At 40.9% G+C, this 20,196-nt stretch overlaps 1 long non-coding RNA gene across 2 annotated transcripts in view; it reads left to right on the top strand.

Annotated features, from left to right (window-relative positions):
* Nucleotides 1–329: 329 nt before the first annotated feature.
* LOC127574189 (uncharacterized) overlaps nucleotides 330–20,196 on the top strand; it is a 30,975-nt gene continuing 11,108 nt past the window's right edge. For both annotated transcript variants that reach the window (XR_007956886.1, XR_007956885.1), the window contains exon 1: nucleotides 330–555. This is a non-coding gene — a long non-coding RNA (uncharacterized LOC127574189). The remainder of the gene's footprint in view (nucleotides 556–20,196) is intronic.

Raw genomic sequence — 20,196 nt, 5'->3', positions numbered from 1 at the left:
TTGCCTCACATGTCTCCTTTGAATTTTCCCCCTCTTACCTTAAATGCATGCCCTCTAGTATTAGACATTTCAACCCTGGGAAAAAGAAACCAACTGCCTGCTCCATCTACGCCTCTCATAATTTTGTAAACTCCTATCAGGTCTTCCCTGAAAGTTTAACCAATCTCCACACTGACTATTTGCATTCTGCCAAGTGCTGGCAATGCATTTTATCAAAAGGTTTTTCCACAGGTTGCTACTTGTAACACACAAACTGCTCCAGGCACACCAGCCTTCACCTGCTAGTAGATGCCACTCACACTGAATGGAACTGCTGGTATTTACCTGCTTTAATAGAAGTGAACGTAGGACGTCCTGTGTGGATTGATCGAGAAGTCCCAAATTTAATTGTTGATTTGGAATGCCAAATCTGTCAGCTTGTTCTGGAGACCAGAGTGGCTGAGATTCCCTGGCACCGAGGAATTGCCTCTCCTAGCCTGTTCCAGTCCGGTATGACACAGGCTCTATGACTCAACTGGGGATATACAGGGCTAAAATTTGAAGGATTAGGGGAAGGTAACTTGTTTTACTTTAAAATAATTTCAGTTCAGTTTAATGCTTTTAATTATTTTTAAAATATTTTGTTTTTTTAATATTTGAGTATTCTTGCTAGTTTTTGAATTTTTAAAATCATTTTTAGTGCTTTTTATATGTTCTGAATGTCAGAGGTGATCAGTGACATTTATAATTACTCTCACAGTTTTGACAGTCAGCCAAGCTTTGTTAGTTGTGAAAGCATTTTGGGGTCTTTCAGGATGGGGCTTTTTCCATGTGACATTGGCACTAAGGTCAGGCCATCACTGGATTCAGGGATACTGGCAAGAGTGACCCTACTCAGAAGATCAGACAAGTACAAGGAATGGGATGAACATGGATGAACATTGACAGCAATTGTTAACAATGTTCTCTTGCCAGCAAGGTCTAATGCCCTGTCAGTGCCAAAAGTTAGTGGGGATTGGGACTAGGAGAAGAAGGGAGAGGAAGTTTACAATCCGACATGACTCAATGAACAGTTGTGTGAAATAAGACAAAGACAGGGTGTAAGAGTTGCAAGGGAGGGCCGCAGTTAGCTATATTTGTGTTTATAGGTAGCATTTAGAGGTGCTAGCAGGTTGATTACTGTTGTACTGTCAAGTCTTAGGTTCTAGCTACAATACTTGTTTATATCAGAACAACTATTTATTTTTTAATAGCCTGCCATGGGGCTATAATCTTCCACTGCATTCCCTGAGGATTTAATTACAACTGTTTCCAAATCACTGCCATCTTTAGAGGACATGAGTAAAAAAAGGCAGTTCATAAAACTGTCAATTTACTGATAAATTAAAGAAAAAATATGTCTGCTTAGTGCTTCAGCAATTCTGCGTCAGTACTGTCATTTGAAAGAATCAAATAAAGACAGGATAACAAGGTACTGATGTACTGAAGACATTCAGGGTTAAAAATAATGCAACGGGCTATTTGTCAATTCTGTTCTTCATGTTGAAGGAATCGTACAGAGAAGAAACCAAATCTGGGGTGGGCAACATCCCAACTAGAGTTTAGTGCACATTATGAAACTTATTATCATCTGTGCCAGTGACTTACATCAGGATTAATTAAATTCTACTTTTAATCGGAGGTTTCCATTCTTATTTTTGAGATTGCATTCTACAACACTTTCTTCTTCAATGCTGATAAATATTGGTCCTGCCTATTGTGTTAAAAAATTATCTCATGGATGCCCTTAGCCTCATGAAGCTCCAGCACTTTCCAACTTTTAAATATTGAATGCAGGCCTTGTTTGTTGGAAGAAATTGTGAACCCATCTTGAATAGTATTTGATAACTAGGACTTTATTTGGAATTAGAATTGGAATTGGTGTAATATTATCACATGTACCGAGATACAGTGAAAAACTTAATCTTGCATGCCATCCATACAGATCATTTGAAAACATGAGCACGTCAAGGTAGTACAAGGGAAAAGCAATAACAGAATGCAGAATAAAGTGTTACAGTTACAGAGGAAGTGCAGTGCAGATAGACAATAATGTGCAAGGGCCATGACAAGGTAGATTGTGAGGTCAAGAGTTCATCTTTAACATACAAGAGGTCCATTCAAGAGTCTTATAACAGTGGGATAGAAGCTGTCCTTGAACCTGGTGGTGCATGTTTTAAAGCTTTTGTATCTTCTGCTCGATGGAAGGGTGGGGGGGGGGGTGCAGAATAGAGAATGTCTGGGGTGGGAAGGGTCTTTGATTGTGTGGAATCTCCTGATATAAACCTTGATTTCTACCTCTCCCAATATGTTGTAAATCAGGTGACAAGTCTCCCCACTTTCATGTTTCTTCCTCAAATAATGGAGACCTCTGTTGATATTCAATATGCCTGCATCTTGAAATACCACTTCAGCTCAGATCTGGTGCCAAACCACTGTTGAGTGACCAAGCAGCGGGTGCCCAACTGCAATGGCCAATTAATTACCAATAAAGGACTCAGCAGCTTGTGGAGTTGGGATTAGGGTTAAGGATGTGGGAGATGGTGGGGGAGGGATGGGATGCATGACAGAACAGGACAAATCAGCTTCTCTTTAGTGGTATTAGGTATGTCCTCTGGCAACTTGCCTCACTATATGTACATATATCTACAGGCAAATGACAGAGAGAACCTCAAATGGTAAGAAAGAACGCACTTGTATTTATATCCAGCTTTTCACAACCACAGACCACAAAAATGCTTCACAGCTAAATTATGGACATTTTGAGTGTTGTCATAGTTGTAAAGTGGAAGAGGCAATCTTTACACAGTTTGGTCCCACAAATCACAATATGCTGGTGGTCTTGTTGTACCTTCTCATAATGTTGGTTGATGCCCTGGACCCTTCTCTTCAAAATTGTGCCAGGAACCTTTGATGAAGGCAGGTTTAACATCTCATCTGAACCCTATACCAAAGTGTTTGGCTGTATCCTTGTGCTCAAGTCTCTGGAGTGGGCCTTGAACCCGTGACCTACTGATTCAGTCTTGAATTATATCATTGGAGTAGAATCATTTGACCTTAAGGTCCTTTGTACTGTATAAAGAGAAATTACTGGAGGTTGGGGGTAGATGTGGACTGATGGTTAGTTGATAATGGATCCATGGCCTGAATTTTAAGTATATCAGGCTACATATTAATTGCTACCTCTTAATTACAGTAATAGCTACATATTAACTTCCTCCTCTGAAATCCAGTTCCACTGATTTTAACACCACTGAATTTCAAAAGTGAAATACCACACACAACCCCTGCTTGTGTGACCATGTGTATGTTTCTGACCCATAACGTTTCTTTCAATTAATCTTTGCATTGTTCGTGGAAAGTGAAACCAGGTTATAAAGCATGTTTTGATCACTTGTTAGGCAGATTTCCATCAATGCTATACTTTTATTTCAGGGCCTAGAAATGTAGTTCCTATACTATAAATCCAAATGGAACCTGTTGCCAGTTTGTTTAGAGAAAGATTAGGCTCCATGTCTAGACAGGAAACAGAGAGATATTAATTAACATATATTGATTTAATGGCCCAAATTCCATACATTAAGGATGTTCAATGGTTCTCAAATGTTTTTATATTTTATGTATAAATTTGAAAATAACAAATTTGCTGTCAGTTTTGGCTCTCAAATCAAATCATGTTTGGCATTCTCTGGATAGAGCTCGACCTTTTGAAAAATGCTTAAGTTCTGGATAATGCCATATTCTGTGCTAACCTTCACCTTCACAGTGGTGCTCAACATTGATTGTATGCATGCACCTTTTGAAGCAGATAATTTTATTTTAAATCGGGATAACTCTGGACTCCATTTTTCATTCCACATTACTACCACTGTTTGTTGTTGGTATGAGGGTCTCTCCCTCACAACATAATGAGAGCACTATTATCGCCTGGACTCCAATGACCCAAGGAGAAGGTCCACTATTACTCCTTTGGTTCATAACATGAACAATGTAAAGCAACTCGATGATTAAAGAATTGGTTCTGGGATAGTTCCTAATTCGGTGTGGCTTGTGAATGAATCAAAATAAAGCTATTCAATCTCTTTGCAATACTTGAACACAGTTGTCAGCTTCTTTAAAATAAAAGGTAGAATTCATTAAAATATTACACAGGAATTTGACAGAAATACATAAACTTTTTTATAACATGAGCAGACAAATAATGACACAATAATAATTAGCTTTTGAACTATTCACTCAGCATTTCCTCCAGTAACCTTACAATAGCGTTAGTGAAAATGATCAAATGTAATAATACACAGTTGTTAAAGAGTTGCCCTGCTTAATCACCACCACGTGATGCACACGATTCTTGACATCTTAGTAATGAATTTAAGTTATACTTAATTTTACCTTCCTTTACCAGTTCTTTCCATCTCTCTTATTTTAATTCTTTGACATGGAGCACGCATAAGATACAATTAATTAGTCAGCAAAACGATATCTTTGCCACACTTAGAGTTGATATTTATAGAGGTAACCAGCTACTGGTTGGTGTCCGAACCAGTTAAGTCCAGTGGTGGTCAGTCCAAGTGTGAGATGCCATGGTTAGGGCTTTAGGATTGAGCTTGCACAAGGGGTGCTGGTGTGTAGCCTTCATGGGAAAAATTGAAGAGAATTCATCCTCAAAGCACCACTGAAGTCCTGGAATTCCTAGCAATAAAAACATAATTTGACTTTGGATAATTCTGTCCTCTGAATTGAAAACAGATGGAATTCTGGAGTCCGGTTGCTGAAGCATTGTTAAAAATATCAGAATTCTCTCACAAAGTATCAAAATTGACCCTTATTTAGTTGAGGTTTGCAGAGGGAATCATTTCCACTTAAAAAACAGTTAGTGCTAACATCTTCCCATCCCCCAGCCTGCTTCTTCTGGTACGTAATACAAACAAAGTATGTGATTGAATGATTAAGGCTATGATTTAGTTCCCTGTATGACTATTATTTAGTTCTCTGTGTGACTTTTGAATAAGTCAAGAGAGCCTTAATCAATAAGGGTTTAAAATTCCCTCTGCATTATCTGAACACAGTTGTTAACCTGCTCAACATAAAAAGAAATAAAATCATTAAAATGTTGCACCTGGAATTTGGAGTTAATAAATAGAATAATTTATATGAACATTAGCAATGAGACAAATAATGAGCCAGTAACAATTAGATCATGAATTCATATTGCTCAGGAGAAAATTACCAAAGTATTAACTGCAGAGCATACTAATCATTCATATTCTGTTAGAAGGCTAGTACATAACGTCAAATTTAAAATCGGTATTGTTCTCCATTGTTCTTCTAAAAGAATTGGTGGAGACATTAAATATTGCTGTGACTTGCCACAGGTTGCTCCTGTGTCATTGTCACAGGGTGAGGAAGTACAATTTGTGAAATTCAGAATCAGAATCAGAATCAGATTTATTATCACTGACGTATATGATGTGAAATTTGTTATTTTGAACAGCCGAGATAAGCGGAGGGAGGAATTCTTGTTTCATTTTCTTTTTGGAATTGGGAAGATTGTTTCAGTAGAACATAACCTAAGTTGATTAAATGGCTGTGGTAAAATTGAAGACTTGGGAAAATTGCTCGTGAGTGCATGGTTAAAACTTAGATACTTAGATATTGACTGACACTGTGATAGTTGCATGTATCTTGAAGGATTTAATATATCTTGATGAAATTATCAGTACATAGTGACTGTGGATGAAGTCACACTCTGTAATGAAAAAATAACTACACAGTGTTGGCTTTGCTTGCTTAACCCCTATTGCACAGTGTAAGTGAACCACATATGTGCTATGACAAGCAAAATGTTTTTCCCTTTGGGCCAACAAAATACTTAAATTATATTGTGGTGTGTGGGGTACAGGGTCTTAACAGGACACAGCAGGATAATGTAATATCATAAACCTGGATAGTGCTCATTATGCATTTACACAATGAGGTAGAACACAAAAACAGATTAGTGATGCTTCATATTATCCCTGCCACTTAACACCATGTGGAAATGATAGGAGGAAATGCCTTGAAAAGCTGAGATAAAAGTGGAATATGTCAGAGCTTCCATCAGTGAGGTTAACAGCATCTGCGTTTGTCCAGCTATCCAGTAGGAGCTAGGGTTCAGAAATTCAATCGCATAGAGCCCACCACCACCCCCCCCCCCGCCCCCCCCCAGATCAACGTGAAGGGCAAAAGCTGTTGTGAAATGCACTCGGCATGCCTATGGGTTGTGAAATCAAATCCCGGGTCCATGGCCAGCGAGCTGCCCATGTGTGAAGGTTGTGGGCAGCTGGCATGTTTTGTGCATTTGCTATTGCCACAGTGGTGATGAGCTGTGATTACGAGTCAAAGAGAATGTATGAGCTTCGGTAGGACTGAATGGTGGGGCTGATTGCCTGTCTGAGCATGATTTAACAGGCTGTTAGGAAACAAAGGGTTAATTAGCTAGAACAGATGCTCTCTAATTCTTGCAAACGTGTCAAGTATGATGGACCGTTTTGAGCTTTGTTTATGGTCTCTGTAACCCATTGCCTCAGCAGCATAAGAAACACTCTAGGAAACTTCAACAAATGTACTGTTGAAAGTATCCTGACTGGTTGCGTCATGGTCTGGTACAGCAATTCAAATGCACAGGAAAATAAGAAGCTGTAGAGAGTAGTAGACTCTGCCCAATACATCATGTGTATATTGCTCTCCACCATTGGAAGTATCTACATGAAGCACTGCCTCAAGAAGGCAACATCTATCATCAAAGACCCCCACCATCTGGACCATGCCATCTTCTCACAGCTACCATTGGGTAGGAGGTACAGAAGCCTGACATTTCACACCACCAGGTTCAAGAACAGCTACTTCCCTTCAACCATTCGATTCTTGAACCAACCTGCACAACCCTAATCACTACCCCAGTATAGCAACACCCATGATCACTTTGACCACTTTGCACTACAATGAATTTTGTTTCATTGTTCCAATTTTGTTCTTTCTTGTATAATTTTGTATAATTTATGTTTTTCTTGTGAGTGTTGTGTGTCTGATGCAATATGTTTTGCTGCTGCAAGTAAGTTTTTCACTACACCTGTTATAAAGAATCAAATATGCCATGTTCACTTTTCATTTTGTGATGTTTTGGGATACTTCACCAGTGACTTGAGAAAAGCATGAGATATTTCATAAATGGAAAATGCAGAGGATGGTGAAAATCTGGGAAATAATACACTATGGAAAGAATCCTATCCAGATGCATCACAGCATGGTATGGCAGCTGCTCTGCCCAGTACCACAAGAAATCATAGAGAGTTGTGAACACAGCCCAGCCTCACCTCCTTTGACTCCATCTGCACTTATCACTGCCTCAGGAAAGCAGCCAACACAACCAAGGACCCCTCCCAACCCGATGATTCTCTTTCCCCCCCCCTCCCATTTCGCAGAAGATACAAAAGCTTGAGAGGATGTACCACCAGACTCAAGGACAGCTTTTATCCCACTGTTATCAGACTCTTGAATGGACCTCTCATAGGCTAAAAGGTGAACTCCTAAACTCTTGATCTCCCAATCTACCTCATCATGGCCCTTGCACTTTATTTGTCTACCTGCACTGCACTTTCTCTGTAACTACAACACTATTCTGTTTTCCTTCTACTACCTCAATGTAGTTATGTATGGTGTGATCTATCTGGATGGTATGCAAGATAAAAGCTTTTCACTCTATCTCAGTACATGTGACAATAATAAACTAATACCCATGTTAGTGTGACAAAGCCAAGAGAAACAGCATGAATGCCAATGCAAAGAAATACATGAAATTTAGCTTTTTGCCATTCCAGCCTGGGGAAACAATTCGTGTGAAACACTATAACCCTATAAGAAAGCAAGCAACTCCAGATGGCAGCAGCCATTTGAAGTGGCTGCTACAAAAGGATCCATGATCAGGGCATGTGCCACTCTTCAAAAAGCTCGAAACACCATCCAATGCTAATGAATCCACACTTTGTAACCTCAAGATGAAAGGAGAAACTCCAGATGATACATCTGTCATCACTCTCACATCATCACAGGGATAACCCATTGCATGGGCAGAAAAGCTCTCTCATATCTAAAAGACTTTGAAACAAAATGGTATGAAGACCAAGAAAAGCAGAGTATTTCCTTTCATTAATATGGGGAGGATGGAGTGTTGTAATTTCATTTTATGTAATATTTGTTCATTTCCTCTGTCAGGACAGTGTATTGCCTTTGTAAGGCTGCATATAGCTTTGAGCAGGCTTAGTATCTTAGGCCCAGCACATAGATGCCATCACAAGGCAGACACACCAGCATCTTTACTTTCTTAGAAGGTTAAGGAAGTTTGGCATGTCACCGAACACTCTAACAAACCTCTGCAGATGTACTGTTGAAAGTAACCTGACTGGTTGCATCATGGTCTGGTACGACAATTGAAATGCACAGGAACTGAAGAAGCTACAGAGAGTAGTGGACTCAGCCTAATACATCACTGGCACATCCCTCCCAACCATCAGAAGTACTTACATGAGGCGCTGCCTCAAGAAGGCAACATCCATCATCAAAGATCCCCACCATCTGGCCCATGCCATCTTCTCAAACTACGATTGGGCAGGAGGTACAGAAGCCTGAAGTCCCACATCGCCAGGTTCAAGAACAGTTGCTTCCCTTCAACCATTCAGTTCTTGAACCAGCTGGCACAACCTTAAACACTACCTCAGTTTGGCAACACTTCATCAGGGTTGGAAAGGAAGAGGACTGTCCTGATGAAGGGTCTTGACCTGAAACGTTGACTATTTATTTCCCTCCATAGATGCTGCCTGACCTGCTGAGTTCCTCCAGCATTTTGTGTGTGTTGCTCCAGATTCCAGCATCTGCAGAATCTCTCATGTTACCAGGATGCTGCCTGGGTTAGAAGGCATGTGTTATAGGAGAGGTTAGACAAAATAGGATTGTTTTCTGTGGAGTGCTGGAGGTTGAGGGGAGACCTGATCAGTTTATAAAATTATGAGGGGCATAGACAGAGTAGATAGCTGCTATCTTTTTCCCAGGGTCGAAATGCTAGAGGGCATGCATTTAAGGTGAGATGGGGTAAGTTCAAAGGAGATGTGCAAGGCAAGTTTTTTATACAGGGAGTGGTGGGTGCCTGGAATGCGCTACCAGAGGTGGTGGTGGAGGCAGATACGATAGAAGCATTTAAGGCTCTTAGATAGGCACATGAATAGGCAGAGAATGGAGGGATGTAAACTATGTGTAGGCAGTAGGGATAAGGTGTCAGCTTAATTAGTTTGCCACAACATTTTGGGCCAAACTGTTCTATGTTCAATATATATAAAATAATAAACTCACTTGGAAATAATGTGAAAGTGCTAACAATTAATTCAAGCATTAAGATGACATGGGCAGCACAGGGGCGCAGCTAGTTAAGCTCCAGTGACCCCAGTTCAGTCCTGACCTTGGGTGCAGTCTGTGTGGAGTTTGTACATTCTCCCTGTGGTTCCATGGGTTTCTTCCAGAAGCTCTGGTTTCCTCCCACATCCCAAAAACACAGAGGTTGGTAGATTAATTGCCCTTAAGTGTGTAGGTAAGTGGTACAATGTAGGAGAGGGGAAGTTTGTAGGAATGTGGGTGGGATAAAATGGGTTAGGGCAGGATTGGTGTAAAAATGTGTGGTGATGGTCAGCATGGAGTCGATGTGCTGAAGGGCCTGTTTCCATGCTGTAAGACTCTCAATGACTCTAAGATTTTGTAAAACAGCAAACAAATCAGGGGTAGATATGGTAGACTGCAGGAAAGTTCTCCCCTTATCAGAGGTGAATAAAACTAGAGGACATAAATTTAGGGTAAGGGGGTAAGAGATTTAGAAGGGATCTGAGGGGAACTTTTTCACCCAGAGAGTGATGAGTACCTGGAATAAACTGCCTGAGAGAGTGGTGGAAGCAGAGTTACTGACAGCATTTAAGAAGTGTCTGGACTAATACTTGAATCGCCTGGGCATGGAAGGCTATGGGCCAAATTCAAGTTCAAGTTTATTGTCAGGGCATACATACCTAAGGTATAAAATTAGCAGTAGCAGCAGTACAGTACATTACAAACATGACAAACATAAATTACGTAAACTTAAATTAACATAAGCAAGTGCTGGAAGATGGGATTAATTATGGATGGGTGCCCACTGGTCAGTATGGACATGGTGGGCCGAGTGGCTTGTTTCCATGCTGTATGACTCTGTGACTTCATGAAACAATTTACCTTCAATGTTAAGGTCAGTGATGCTATTTAAATTGGCCCCTACCTGGGGTAAAGCTGTGGGTCTGCTTGCAAAGTGCATTCAATCCCTCAGTTGAAGACATTTGTGTCCACCCCTGGATTCAGTGATGAGTTCAGCGACAGATGTTCTGACATCTGACCTCCTGTGTGTGGCTGACCCATGCAGTTAGCCAATTGTCCTCGATGGAATAAATTGCTGGATTAGCATGAATTGACCCAATATTATTCTTTCTTAGCAGCAGCTTGCAGACAGTGGACAAACCTATTTTGTGGGACAGCCCCTTTACTGTGTTGGATTGTGTCGAGGTACTGAACTGCTGAATGGAGACTACGCTGTATGTTAGAACACCAGGGACACTGGCAATCAGTGACTCTGGGACAACCGTAGATTTACCCCAATAATTTGTAGCCTAGGTACCACTTTGTTGCTCATTGTGAATGTGCATGTATACTGATGCAAAGCATCCCTCTACTAATTTTAGTACTTTGGAAAATGAATATATTCAGCATATAGAGAGTTTGGATTAAAAAAGCCCTTTGGAAAATGAATATATTCAGCATATAGAGAGTTTGGATTAAAAAAGCCCTTGAGGAAAGTTCCTTGCATTGAACCAATTATAGAGCACTATGGCAATCTCTTAAAAAATCATTTTGCGGAAATCATCCAGTTTACCATAACTTGGCTGGAAGTTTGAAATCCTTATCCTTGTGTGTTAGACATTTGCTTCTCAAGAAAGGGGAGTTTAAGTACATCATGTGATGGACAGAGGTTAAACTGTCCCAAGTGTCAAATTGATGCTGATATGCTTATCGGGCACAGCCTAAATCCCATCTCATTTATCAATAAAATCACAATTTATATCAAAGTACAGGTGGCCCCCATATTATGGGGGTGGGGGGAATGTTGTGTTCCCAGAAATCCATTTGTATAACTTTTTTCAATAATGCAAAGCCACATCATCTGCGCATGTGTCAATACGAAGTGAAAATAAAATAAAAATTGATGCATAAATTCTGCAAGAATGAATTTTTATTCCATATCTCAGATCTCTTGGTAGTGATTTCTGAACTCTGTAAGGGCGAATTTTCATTACCTGAACTGCAGGGGTCACTTATAATAAGGGAAGTGGTTTCCCAAGGAATGCAGTTGTAGCCCTCTCCCTCTTCATCTTGGTTGTCGGTCTGAACCAGATTGCTGTATTCTGGGTCCCACTCTACAGGAAGGATGTCAAGGATGCCAGCATGAAGAGGATGGATCAAATGGCTTCCTGTGTGGTGAACTTCTATGATTTTATGGAGAGGTACAGAGGAAATTTACAGGGATGGTAACAGGCATAAACAACTTCAGTTATGTATGGAGGAGTTGGGAGGAGAGAAGGTTAAGTGGGAAATGAGCAAAGCTGTTCAAAGTCAAAGTCAAGTTTATTGTCGGATGCACAACTACATGTACGCACAGGTGCAATGAAAATCTTGCAGCAGCATCACAGGCACATAGCATCATATAAGCAGCATTCAGAAGAAAAACATAAATTAAACATAAATTATACACAATTTTTACTCGAAAGAACAAATAGAACAGAAACAAAGTCCAATTCAGTGTAAAGTGATCAAAGTGGTCATAGTGTTGCTAAGTTGCTAGGGTTGTGCCAGTTGGTTCAAGAGCTGAATGGTTGAAGGGAAGTAGCTGTTCTTGAACCTGGTGGTGTGGGACTTCAGGCTTCTGTACCTCCTAAGGCTGGTGGCAGCTGCAAGAAGATGGCACGGCCTGGATGGTGGGGATCTTTGATGATGGATGTTGCCTTCTTGAGGCCACACCTCCTGTAGATACTACCGATGGTGGGGAGGTAGATTGGGAGAGACTGATTCTGTTGGTGGGGTAGTTGGCAGCTGGAGGACACAGACAAAGTCATGTGAGGTAGTAAGGATAAATTTTCATTCCATGAACATATATTGGTCAACAGCCTCTCTATTGGATGATTCAATGACTGCATAATGTGCAGCAACATGTCAGTATAACCAGATTTCTGAAGTGCTCCTGGTTATTTTAGAGGAGAATATTTTGAAATCTGATTTGTTGTTGGATGCTACAGAAACATAATGCATTATGCCAGCAGCAGTGTTAGATTAATGGCCTTTGTTAAGTAGAATAAATGTGTTTTACATATAGCTATCCTAATAAAAAGAGTCAGATATGTACACCTGTCTAGCCCGTTTATGTATGGGGGTCCACAAGAATGGAATGAGGGGTGTGACACACCCATGCCACAGGGTACTGACATCAGATTGACCAACAATTAAATCCATTGGCAACTTGGGGGCAGAGGTTTTTAGAGATTAAATTGGCACTGATATTTCTGATTCTTTGAAAGCGATTTATAAATAATTTCTTTTCTATTTTGGAGAGGTGGGAAATATTTTAAACATAGTCACTGCTATACATCCAGAGTTTAACCAATAGCATTGACCTTCAATGGGATTCCCATCTCCAAGTCCTCACCATTAACATCCTGGGGGTAATGATTGATGGGACAATAAAGTGGACCAACAATAGAAATATTGTGGCAATAAGAGCAGGTCAGAGGTTATGTGGTGAGTGATTCACTTCCAGATATGCCAAAACTTCTCCTACCATCTGCAAGACACAAGTCGATGCTGCCATCAGGCGGGAGGTACAGGACCCTGAAGCCCCACACCTCAAGGTTCATCAAGCTTCTTCCCCACTTCCATCAGGTTCTTGAACCCACCTGAAAAACCATAGCACATCATGAAGTGCTTCGAGAGGCTGGTCACGGCACGCATTAACTCCAGCCTCCCAGACAACCTGTAACCACCGCAGTTCACCTACCACCAAAATAAGTTTACGGTGGACACCATCTCCCTGGCCCTACACTCATCTTTGGAGCATCTGGACAGTAAAGACTCTTACATAAGAGTATTGTTTATTGACTACAGCTCTGCTTTCAATACTATAATTCCAAGATAACTTGTCACCAAACTCCGAGACCTGGGACTCAACACCTCCCTTTGCAACTGGATCCTTGACTTCCTGACCAACAGACTGCAATCAGTAAGGATAGGCAGCAACACCTCTGCCACAATTATTCTCAACTCTGGTGCCCCACAAGGCTGCATCCTCAGCCCTCTATTCCCTATACGCTCCTGACTGCATTGCCAGATTCTGCTCTAACTCCATCTACAAGTTTGCAGATGATACAACCATAGTGGGCCGTATCTCAAATAACAATGAGTTGGAGTACAAGAAGGAGATAGAGACATTAGTGACATGGTGTCATGACAAAAACCTTTCCCTCAATGTCAGCAAAACTAAAGAACTGGTCATTGACTTCAGGAAGGGGGACAGTGTACATGCTCCTGTCTACGTCAGCGGTGCTGAGGTCGAGAGGGTTGAGAGCTTCAAGTTTCTAGAAGTGAACATCACCAATAGCCTGTCCTGCTCCAACCACATAGACGCCATGGCCAAGAGAGCTCACCAGCACCTCAACTTCCTCAGGAGGCTAAAGAAATTTGGCATGTTTCCATTGACCCTCACCAATTTTTATCGTTGCACCATAGAAAGCATCCTTTCTGGATACATCATGGCTTGGTATGACAACTGCTCTGCCTGTAACTGCAAGAAACTACAGAGAGCTGTGGACACAGCTGAGCACATCACGGAAACCAACCTCCCCACCATAGACTCTGTCTATACTTCTCGCTGCCTCGGTAAAGCAGCCAGCATAATCAAAGATCCCTCCCAACCCGGACATTCTCTCTTCTCTCCTCTCCCATCGGGCAGAAGATACAAAAGCTTGAAAGCACGTACAACCAGGCTCAAGGGCAGCTGCTATCCTGCTGCTATAATTCTATTGAACGGTACCCTAGTACAATAAGATGGATTCTTGACCTCACAATGTGCCTCATTATGGCCTTGTACCTTATTGTCTACCTGCACGACACTTTCTCTGTAGCTGTTACACTTTATTCTGCATTCTGTTATTGTTTTACCTTGTACTACCTCAATGCACTGTGTAATGAATTGAACTGTGTGAACGGTATGCAAAACAAGTTTTTCACTGTACCTCGGTACAAACCAATTCCAATTCCAATTCCAACATGACCTCAGACTATATTTCTTTTTGCTCTCTCTCAACTTGCACTAATGTTGTTATGTTTATTTTGTTTATTTTATCACGTAAGTTATGTATAATTTACGTTAACTCAAGTTTATGTTAACTTATTTTGGTCATGTTTGTAATGTACTATGCTGTGGTTGCAAAATGCTCATTTTCATGGCATTTATACCCTGGGTATGTATGCATAGGACAATAAACTTAAACTTAAAACTTTAAAAGTCAAGAGTATGATGGAATACGCTTCATTTGCCTGCACAAGTGCCATTCCAACAATATCACAGCTGCCATTGACCAGAAGGGCTAAATGGGCTCCTTCTGTGCCTTAAGTATCCCATGATTTTACATGTCTCTGGAGTGGAACTTGAAACCAGAGCTATCAGACACAGAGGTGAGAGAGCTCCTCATTGATGCCCAAGGTGCCAATCACTCCTCCCCAGACTTCTGGTTCCCTCAATACTGGGACCACTTTAAATGGTGCACTCTGGGTAAGACCTGCTGCTCTCGGCAATGTTGAGAAATAGTTTCATTTTTTTTTATGGCCAGGGCACTTAAAAAAAATTTCTCAGCTCCCTCTGTTCCTTCCTGTGCAACGGACTGGAGAGGAGGAATGGTTTCAGAATCAGAATCTAGGTCAGAATCAGGTTTATTATCATTGACTTATATGATGTGAAATTTGTTGTCTTGCGGCTGCAGCACAGAGCAAAGACATAAAATTACGATAAATTACAAAAAAATAAATAGTGCAAGAAAAGGAATAATAAGGTAGTGTTCATGGGCCGTTCAAAAATCTGATTGTGGAGGGTAAGAAGCTGTTTTTGAGTTGTCGAATGTGGGTCTTCAGGCTTCTGTACCTCTTCCCCGATGGTAGTAACGAGGAGAGGGCATGTCCTGGATGGTGGGGGTCCTTAGTGATGGATGCCGCCTTCTTGAGGCACCGCTTCTTGAAGATGTCTTTGATGGTGGGGAGGGTTGTGCCTGTGATGGAGCTGGCTGAGTCTACATCCCTCTGCAGCCTCTTGCGATCCTGTGCATTGGAGCCTCCATACCAGGCTGTGATGCAACCAGTAAGATGTGCTCCATTGTACATCTAAAGAAATTTGTAAGTGTCTTCAGTGACATATTGAATCTCTTCAAACTCCTAATGAAGTAGAGCCACTGGTGTGCCTTCTTTGTGATTGCATCAATCTAGCAGTTCCTGTGTAATATGTTCACGAGGATGAATGGCCTTATGCTATTCCTGTGCTGTGGCTTTGAGGGGCAGAATGGCCTCCTGCTGTTCCTGTGCTGTGGCTTTAAGGGGTTGACGGATCTTTATTTTGAGCAATATAACAGGGAGAAAATTGTAAACCAGTCGTTATTGTGCCAATCATTACCTGAGACAAGTACTTGCTCATCAGGTTCTCAAATAACTCTACAATGAATTATTTTCAAAGATATTTTATTGATTGTTCTCAAATAACTACCTATGTGCTCAAAACATTCTGTAGCCACCACACCCTACAGTCTAAGAAAGCAGTTTTCAAAATTAATCCATCATAATTTTTAATAGCAGCTGGTCCATTGAAGTTCCCTTCAGTATTTTAAGTTGATGTGTAATATTTTGAGGAAAGACTGTGTTTGCCTATATTAGGTTAGTATCTGACTTGGAATTGCGTGCAAATAATGAGGGGACAGATCTGGTCTGAATATTGGGAAAACACTCTACTTGATCCTTATGTGAAACAACAATATAAATACAGTAGGTTAATTCCAGCAACAGCTTCACTTTAAATAGTACGTTGAAGGTGGTAAGCCATTGCAAGACTCATCACAGGAGAGTTCTTATGCAGAAGTTGACTGTGAGCCACTGCAATGTTAAACTAGAGATCAAAAGCTTGTTCAAAAGGGCTTGGCAAGGTGGATGAAGGGAGGATATTCTCCCTGGCTGAGGAGTCCAGGGGTCACAATCTGAGAAAAAGGGGTAGGGCATTTAGGACTGAGATTGATGAGAAATTTCTTCACTCAGAGGGCTCAATCTCTGTTTAAATCATGATTGCTTCTAATATCCAGAAATCTATCAATCTCTGTTTAAAACAGAGATTGATAGATTTCTGGATATTAGAAGCAATCACGATTATGGGGATAGGGCTAGGTAATGGTGGGAAGGTAGAAGATCAGCCATGATCTTGATAGATGGCAGAGCAGGCTCAATGGACAAATGGCCTACTCCCATTCTTAATTTTTAAAATTAATTTAAGGGATGTTGGCTTCAAAGGCTGAGCCAACATTTAATTGCCCATCCCTAATTGCAGAAGGTGGTTGTGATCTGCCTTCTTGAACTGCTGCAGTTCTTGAGGTGTGGGTATATCCACAATGCTGTTAGGGATGGAGTTCCAGGATTTTGACCCAGCGACGGTGAAGGATTGGTGATATATTTCCAAGTCAGGATAGTGTGTGGCTTGGAGGGCAACTTCTTGGTGGTGGTGTTCCCCATGCTTTTGTTGGCCTTGTCCTTCTAGCTGGTAGAGGTTGTGGGTTTGGAAGGTGCTGTTGAAGGAGTCTTGCTGAGTTGCTGCAGTGCATCCTGTAGATGGTACAAACTGCTGCTATTGTGTGTCGGTGGTGGAGTGGGTGAATGGTTGTGGATATGGTGCCTATCAAGTGGGCTGCTATGTCCTGTATGCTGTCGAGCTTCTTGAATGTTGTTGAAGCTGCACTCATCCAAGCAAATGGAGAGTGTTCCATCACAGTCCTGACTTGAGCCTTGTAGATGGTGGACAGGCTTTGGGGAGTTAAGAGGCGAATTAAGGTGCGATAGGATTTCTAGTCTCTGTCTTGCTCTTGTAACCACATTATGTGTATATCTACTCCAGTTCAGTTTTGAGTTTGTGGTAGCCTCCAGGATATTGTTAGTGGGGGATTCAGTGACGGTAATGCCTTTGAATATCGGGGTGATAAATAGACTTTCCCTTGTTGGATATTGTCATTGCCCGACACTTGTGGGGTACAAATGTTACTTGCCAACTATCAGCCCAGGCCTGTATATTGTCCAGGTTTTGCTGCATTTGGATGTGGACTGCTTCATTCTCGGAGGAGTTGTGAATGGTGCTGAACATTGTGCAATCAACAGTGAACATCCCTGCCTCTGACCTTACGATCATTGATAAAGCAGCTAATGATGGTTGGGCCTAGGACAGAACCCTGAGGAACTCCTGCAGAGATGTCCTGTGGCTGAGACGATTGATCTCCAACCACCAGAACCATCTTCCTTTGTGTTAGGTATAAGTCCAACCAGCAGAGGGTTTTCCACAGATTCCCATTGATTCCAGTTTAGCCAGGGCTCCTTGATGCCATACTCAATTAGATGTTGCCTTGATGTCAAGGGAAGTTACTCTCACTTCACCTCTGGTATGCTTGCACTAAGGCTGTAATGAGCTCAGGAGCTGAGTGACTTAGGCAGAACTCAAACTGATCTTCTGTGAGCAGGTTGTTACTATGCAAGTGCTGCTTGATAGCACAATCGATTATCCCTTTTGTCACTTTGCTGATCTTGTGTCCTCATGTCAAAGAAGGTCAAAGCAACATCTAAAGGAGGAGAGGTACAGAATTTTAGGCCTGGAATTTCAGAACTTGCACAATAAATGAGAAACAAGAATTTATCATGTTTGACCATTCACCATTGCTGGCCTAAAGGGTGTCCATAACTGCCCTTGAGAAAGTGGTGGTGAACCTGTATCGTGGCTGCTTTGTGCTGAAGGTATTCCCACAATTCTGCTGGGTAGGGAGTTGCAGGATAGTGACAAAGAAGAACTGGGAATGTGTTTCCACATCAGGATACTGTGTGACTTGGAGATGGTTCTATTCTCACACACCCACCAGTCTTGTCCTTCCAGCTAGGTCAAACCATAAACTGAACATTTCATATTGCCTCCATGTCCACTGAAATTGCCTGAAAATTTTTATAAGGTAAATAACAGATAAAAATTGTTCAAGTTTATTGTTGTCATAGGTATAAAATTTGCTTTTTGCATCAGCAGCAGCACTGTACATTACAAGATGAGGACAAACATAAGTTAACATAAACTTAAATTAATATAACTTACACAATGCAAAATAAACAACAAAATAAGCAATGACGCTGCTGCAAGATTGAGAGAGAGAAAATAAAATATAGTCCAAGGTAGCGTTAAGGTTTTTCAGATCAATTCAAGAACCTGATGGCAGTGAGGAAGAAGCTGTTGTTGAACCTTGAGGTGTGGGTCTTCAGGTTCCTGTACCTCCTGCCTGATAGCAGCATCAAGAAGAGGGCCTGGCCCGGATGGTGGGGGTCCCTGATGATGGATGCATTGTAAGCATTAAAGAAGAAATCATTCCTTTTCTTAAATATTGAAGAATGTCCTGTGTCTGATAAACGTAATCAGTATTGAATATTGATTTCTGTATAAACTTAATAACCTTCTGATAACCGTGGAAAGCAAAATTAAAAACTAGCAATGTCTGAGTGATAAGTTGATGTTAAATTATCATCTTTACTCTCATTCAGGTTGCAGCATTAATTCTGGTGGTCTTGGGGTGAATGTGAAGGACCACTATAAATAAACATAGTGATTGCCCTAACATTGTTCTTGCCTGCTTCATGCAGACAGGATCAGCCTCGACAGACCATCATCAGGGGAGGAATTTCTCTTCAAACAGTGAAATATATCATACATGCTCTGCCACCTTAAAATTTATGTGCTTAAACCCTTAGATTATTTTGTTCCTGCTCCTGCTTTGAAATTCTGTCATTTAATTTATCCAGCTAAATTAAATTTATCAAACAAGTCACTCTTCAAAATTTTGAATTGTAAAGTCATAGTTAGTGGAAAGCAATTGTGCAACTAAGTTAGTAGATAGGTTAATTGATAACATAAATAAGATATTACAAATTTTTGTGACTAATTCAGCTGAGCAGTATTTACTCATGAGAGTCGTATCTGAGATCGATATCAATTGGTGAGATTAATTTAGTGTTAGCTGGGAAATTAGCAGCAGTAGGTAGCTAATACTGTTTGATTAAAGCCTTTATGGTCATAGTTAAAAATGCTTCCAAAGTGCTTTGATGGGCTGCTACAGATTAAGTGGATGCCTGAAACTCTTGAGCTTGCATTTGAGTTGTGAGCTGCTTATCAAAAAGATGAGGTGCTGTTCCTTGGTCTTCCACTGAATTTCATCAGACCTGTGTATACAGCCAAGGACGGAGAGGTCAGTGAACGAATGTGCAGAGAATGTATTTTTTTAAAAACGTTGAAAATACTTGAAATACACACATAACCTGTTTTCACAAGTCAAAGATTTATATTCAAGGTTATTATTTAGGGGGGATGAGGGAGGGGCAGAGGAACAAACCTATCAGAATCTTCTGGGCAGATTTTGCTAATTTTTCTAATTTATTATGTATGGTTTTCCAAGAATGCATATAGATTCATGGAGTCATACAGCACAGAAACAGGCCCTTTGGTCCAACTCATCCATGCCGACCAAAATGCCTATCTAAGCTAGTCCCATTTTCCCATATTTTACCCCATCCCTCTAAACCTTTCCTATCCCGTGTACCTGTCCAAATGTTTTTTAAATTTCGTAAATGTACCTGCCTCAACCACTTCCTTTGGTAGCATTTATATGGTAGCTTGGATAAATTTATCTGTGATTTTTTTGTCCAATGTGAGTTGTCAGTGGCCCTTGACTGTGATTTCAATTACTTTGGGCCCTAAGACCACTT

Source organism: Pristis pectinata, chromosome 9, assembly GCF_009764475.1.
Source record: "Pristis pectinata isolate sPriPec2 chromosome 9, sPriPec2.1.pri, whole genome shotgun sequence".
NCBI classification, from domain to species: Eukaryota; Metazoa; Chordata; class Chondrichthyes; order Rhinopristiformes; family Pristidae; genus Pristis; species Pristis pectinata.
This window is presented reverse-complemented; position numbering and strand designations above follow the sequence as displayed.